At 36.5% G+C, this 6000-nt stretch overlaps 1 long non-coding RNA gene across 1 annotated transcript in view; it reads right to left on the bottom strand.

The window, feature by feature from the left end:
• The window catches only part of LOC110394178, a 95404-nt gene continuing 91844 nt past the window's right edge, over positions 2441 to 6000 (bottom strand). Inside the window, exon 5 of the long non-coding RNA XR_002435431.1 lies at positions 2441 to 5327. This is a non-coding gene — a long non-coding RNA (uncharacterized LOC110394178). The remainder of the gene's footprint in view (positions 5328 to 6000) is intronic.

The following is a 6000-nucleotide window of genomic DNA, read 5'->3' as shown; positions in this document are numbered from 1 at the left end:
AGATCTCCTCAATCCTATTGGTTGTGCTCATCACACCACCACATAAAAACGGCCTTAGACTAAGCTACAGACAATGCAACATTGCAACTTCTTGTTAGCTGTCAGTGGCTACATATCTCATTGTCTTACATGTGCTTTTTTATTCTTGCCACTTCAAGCACAGTTGTCAACTATAGTTTATATCATATTTTCTGTCTACTTCATGGTTAATTGACTATTAGCACATATTAGCACAAATTAAATGTCAGTAAAGGCCATCTACACCATAGAAAGAATTTTGCAACTATCATGGCACTTTTTCAATTCCTGCTTTAAAAATTAGCAAGAATCTTCCTACCTTAGTAGCACTTCATGTTCATTTAAGTAGAGATTTCATGTATTTGTTGTACTCTGCCAGAACAACACTGAATACTTGAGAATCCAATTTTTTTCTATTTGGCCACATTACTGTCTTGAGCTATAGTACCACTTATCATCTTGTAAAATCAGATATTCTTTTTATATTCCCACTTTTTCCCAAGAAGTTGGCAAGATGAAAATATCTGATCCACAACAAAACGAATTTTTTCTCTAATTCCTCCATATTCTCATACTAACTCAAGATGTATGTGTAGCCATTAAGCATATCTAAAGCTACAAATGTTAGATGGCATCTTATATGGAAAGAAATTCTTGCAGTAGTCTTTTGCTCTTCTCACCTTAGTAAATAGGGCTTCAACACCCACTTCTTGTTTACTTTTTTTTTTCTTCAAAATTTCTCACAATAAATAAATACTTGTTTAGCTCTTTGATTTAACTTATTGGTTCCTTTGCTTTAATAGCTCATCAGAAACTTTGTTGTTCCTCTGACCACTTCCTTATACTCCTAAAAAAACTAACAACGATGCTTCCTCAAGTGGGTTAGAAGCCTAGGAAATGGCTCAGAATCACTGCCTTTATCCACTTCACCACTGAGATGCTGATACATGACTGCATGCCTTATACCTGAGCTATAGTATCAGTGCTCAATCAATGGTCTTCTAAAGTCAGCTCCTGGTGATTTAACATCATGACATGATTCTTGCTTGTTCTTTGGGTCATCTGTTTTAGCCATGTCTGTTTCATATTTTCACTTCTTTAAATCTGCAGTTTTCTATCTTACGCAGTATCATCCTGCATCACAAGTAGGTTTCCTAAATTTGAATGTAAGCCTTTTGTCTTAAGAGAGTTTGTGGTTGGTCTGGTAGAATAGGGCTCCATCTCTGAATGGTAATGCAAACACAATTGCACAAACTAACAATGGTCTTTAGATCTACAAAACTGATCAGTGCGATTCCACTGTATGGTGTGTCACAGATATAGTTCCTTCTCCTTTCCTACTTTAATACTTCAGTATCAAGATAATTTTAATGTCAATACTGGAGGCTGTTACATCTTCCTTGAGTTCTTCTAGAGTTGATTTACTGTTGCTTCAGTGAGAGCACGTACACTGGTACCACATTTGCTTACAACTGGCTTCAAAAACAGTGACGACATAGATAACTTTTCATTCTGAAAGTTTCCATTTCTTTTCCATTCTTCTGAGATTAGGATGTTCTTTTGAGATAATTACTTCACCCCATTTGGATGGGATTTGGCCTTTGATGAGATCCAGATGTTCCACGTTCTCAGCTCTAAATCCATTTTTCATACCTGAGTAATTTATCTGTATTATTGTTTATCTGGGATAATTACTTGGCTTTTTATCAAAAGGAGAAGAATGTTCAGCCTTTGCCCACTCACCAGGCTAGAAGACCAGATCCTGACTCTGGTACATCCTCTCTAGCCTGCCCATTTCAGAAGGTTCTGCTTGCAGCAGAACGTTTGGCACAACTCCCAGAGCCATGGGAACACACAAGAGCTGCCACCATGACTGGAGACTAATTTAGAGTAACAAAGAGATTTAAGGGAAAAGCAAAGCAGCTCACAAACAAGTGGCAGACAGAGGCAGAGCTAAATTTATCAAGCAACACATTCTGTCCACTCTTTGCTCATTCATCTCCAATGACTCTGTTTGTGAGCATAACTGTATTTTTCTGCAGGGATGTTTGAGATTACATTTTTATGACTATCATGGAACAACACGCTAATTCCCCCAAAATAAAGCTTTTTGATTGTTTGTTTGTTTGAATAATTAAATTCCAGCCAAAAGATTTGGCTTCTTCAAAGAGGGCACAGAACATCCTTTCTAATATTCATGAAAAAGTGTTATAGATGAGACTTCTTCTGAGTCCCAACATGCATAGAATCATTATTAATTTCATTAACTGCTTTAATTTTAGACAGTGAAATGAACTACAAAGCAAATTTGAAATATCTGTAAAGAATAACTTCCTGTAGCAGAAAGTAAACAGGACACTTGACACTTTGAAAAGAAGAACCATATTTTTTTATCATCTTTATTTATAACCTCTAAATTACTCTTCAGCCAGACATTATACAAAGAACAAGGATAATACTTTACTAGGTGTGCTGCAACCCATTTTTAAAAGGATGGTCTAAATAGTTTGTAATATTAGAATTGAATATTTATGGAATCTAGTAAGAATAGCTCAGAGAGACTGACAAACATTTAACTGTTTACTTAAAAAGAACAAATAAGAATCACAGAATCATAGGATTTGGAAGGGACCTCTGGAGATAATCTAGTCCAACGCCTCCCGCTAAAGCAGGTTCCCTAGATTGATTTGTGTAGGAAAGCGCCTAGGTGGGTTTGGATACATGTGAATGAAAACTGAAGCTTTAATTGGCCAACAAAGAGTATTAAGGGGCAAATGAGTAATGTCTTACTATGACTTGGTAGTAGAAAAAACTATCTTCTACATTCACTCCCACTCCACAAATAAAAATAAAAAAATCATACCTTACTCAGAAATAACAGAGAATTATTTTTAGGCATTTCTATGGTCACACAATTAGAATTTGAAGCATATTAACATTTCTCACATATTGCTCCAGACTACAGATAAAAAATTCTGTGGCACTACAGTTGTAGTGGAAGTTACGGTTGTTCATATCCTTTGCACATTGTTTCTCCCTATTATACCCCAATACAATCAATTTATACAAGGGAATCAACTCTACAATATTTATTAGGGAATAAAATTAAATATATATATATTAATCATCTGTATGCACAACCAGCTGACAACTTTTACTCTACACCTAAAGGATTAGATTATCCTAAAATACTGTCATGTTTGGTCATGCAAAGCAATAGACATGGAATTCTTTGTGAAAACTGATGTTTGTTTTGAAAACTGTGGTTTTTGTGAATCTCTTCTGGACTTAGACTGATCTCATCGTAGAATATATAGAATAATATTTTTTCCCTCACAGGCCTCAGCTGCACTTGGATGGATTTGCTGTTCACCATCAACAAAACTATCTACTCAAAATGGGAATTTACTGAAAGCCAGCAGAACACTAAAAACTCACCCCTAGCTCACAACAACCAGTTTGTAGGATATGCAGTACAGTGAGACGTGTACATTTAGAGCCTGCTTATTCATGGCTATTTGAAGCCATAAGAAAACACATATATCAGATATTAATATTTTGACTTGGATGTGTACTCATGCTGCAGTGATGAAAGAGGAACATTACCCCCAAGGCACTGTCCACACCATCCTCAAAGTTGCCATTTGGCAACAGTCCAGAAGCCATAAATGTGTCAAGTCCAGGGGCCAAGATGCGTCAAGAATATTTCCCAGGTACACGATGACCTTTAAGTTTTCTTCTGCATACTCATTACAATGCAACTGATAAAAGAAAGGGGACATTGTTGCAGTTCTATGGTCACACAATTAGAATTTGATCCACCATTAACGCTTTGCGCATATTGCTCCAGACTATAGACAAAAATTCTTGTGGTTATTGTGGAAGCTATGGACAACAACACAAAGTGGTAGGAAAAGAATTTAAGAGTTATGCTGCATTTAATACATGACAAGAAACTATTGACTCATGAAAAGACTGACAAGATTAAATAATTAAGTAGCAATATCGTTTAAAAAGCTACAGTAACAGAAAGTGGAACACTGGAGTAAAGCAGGGCTTTTAAGCTTGTGAAAAAATGTGAAAAGGTGGAACATGAAAAGCTTGGAAAATTATATGCTGACAAGTCTCTTCTCAAACCCAAAAAGAGTAGTAGAAAATTACTCCTTGTAAATTTAAAGCACTTTAGTTGAGAAAACACACGTTGAGCTAAGCCACATTAATTCACTATGGGGCTTTCAGGAAGTGAAATTGTACCTTTACCTTCTTAGATTTTGCTGAAATCAGTTCCTTTTCTCACACAAAAGAAGGGGAGGGCAGGGCAGGAAGCTGCAAAAGCCAGCAAGTGTAGTAATAAACACTGTCCCTTCTAAACACTGTCCTTTAAAACACAGCCCTTGGAAAGCATCAAAAATGGAAACGTATTTCATAAACACAATTGGAGGCAGCTGCCAAATGGTATCTGCAATAATACAGTAATGTGCCAAAATTATGCTACTGGCTGATCAGCTTCCCCTGTAATTTGGACACTGAGTCAGATATTTTACATGATACTGCAGATGCTGAGTTTATGGTTGCTCAGGCCTGTAGATACTGACAATTACCAATACCAAACATAAGAAAAAGTCCTCAAAGTCCAGTGGAAGGGTAACAGACAAGACATACCAATAGAAAATCCAAACTAACCTCAAGAAAGATGTTTAGGTGCTAAAATTTAGTTTCTCCACAAGACTTTGTTTCTATATCATAAACATTTGTCCATGTGGTAACACCACAAACTCTGCTACAATAGCGTCTGGTTTTAACACAATCCACCTAGAAATCTGAATTAAGAAAAGCAGAACTGAATAGAAAATAAAGAAAAAAAAAAGGAAAAACACGTTTTTCCAAAGTATCTCCAGAAAGACAAAAAGAGGCAAAAATTCTATGGATAACAAAAGCAAGCAGGCAGTGAAAACCAGTTAGAGAAGAATCAAGAGGAAACACATATTCAGAGATGCTAAATTGCTTATTTAAGAAGTGATTGAAGAAGATCCCAGAAGGCAAGTTTAGGGCCAGCCTAGAGTGAGTAAGGAAAGATTTCTTAAATAGCAAAGAAATTAAGAAAGCAATGGGTGAAAACTTTCAAGAACTGCTAAACAAATTCATACTAAAAATATATATATATATTCTCAGCAAGAGGCATGTAACACATCACATTGCAAAGTAGTAAACGAGTCAGTAAAAGAGATTACAGCTAATAACCATGCAGCTGAAGGAAGCTCTGGCAGGTTCAAAGCACTGGTGGTGTGTCAGAAGATAGTGTTGGGACACTGGAAAAAAACACAAAAATCCACCGTGAGTACACATTCCTTGAAAGAAAATGTCTTACAGAAATTCTGATGTTGAATGGCCTAAAAGTGCTAAGATTTGCCAGAGTTCAACTACTTGTTGCCTTTTACCTTATCCGTAAAAATATTTTGGTAGAGTTTTGAACAAAATTCTGAAAGGGGAGCCAGTTAATGGAATATAAAACAGACCTGAGCTAAAGCATATCTCCATAAAATGGCATTGTAAGACAGATTATGGGCTTTATGGCTTGGGACAGCTAGAAGTGACACAGGACAGGGATGTAAGAGAGCTATCTTTGTGCTCCAGTAACGTAATGGCAACGAGACAATTTCAAGCCCATTTTCTGTAGCCTGGGACTTTAACCTGGTGTGCAGATGAAACTGTGATATTTTTGTGTTGTCATAGACATTCTCTGGAAAAATAAGCTCTCTTAACTTCTGCATCTGCTTTGCAGCATATAAGATAATGATCCATCCCTAGAAAAACTGCCGTATTGGATTGTATTGTGAATGAGAGAATGGTCGGGAGTGGGATCAGTGCTGTTATGAAGAAGCAGATTCAACTTTGGCTCAAAATATCACTTCTTTTCAGAGGCAAGGGTCCAACACCAAGACTCCCTGAGGAGTGGGATTTGTCACAAATAGACTATTAATT

The sequence above is a fragment of the Numida meleagris genome, chromosome 2 (genome assembly GCF_002078875.1).
Source record: "Numida meleagris isolate 19003 breed g44 Domestic line chromosome 2, NumMel1.0, whole genome shotgun sequence".
Taxonomy (NCBI): Eukaryota; Metazoa; Chordata; class Aves; order Galliformes; family Numididae; genus Numida; species Numida meleagris.
This window is presented reverse-complemented; position numbering and strand designations above follow the sequence as displayed.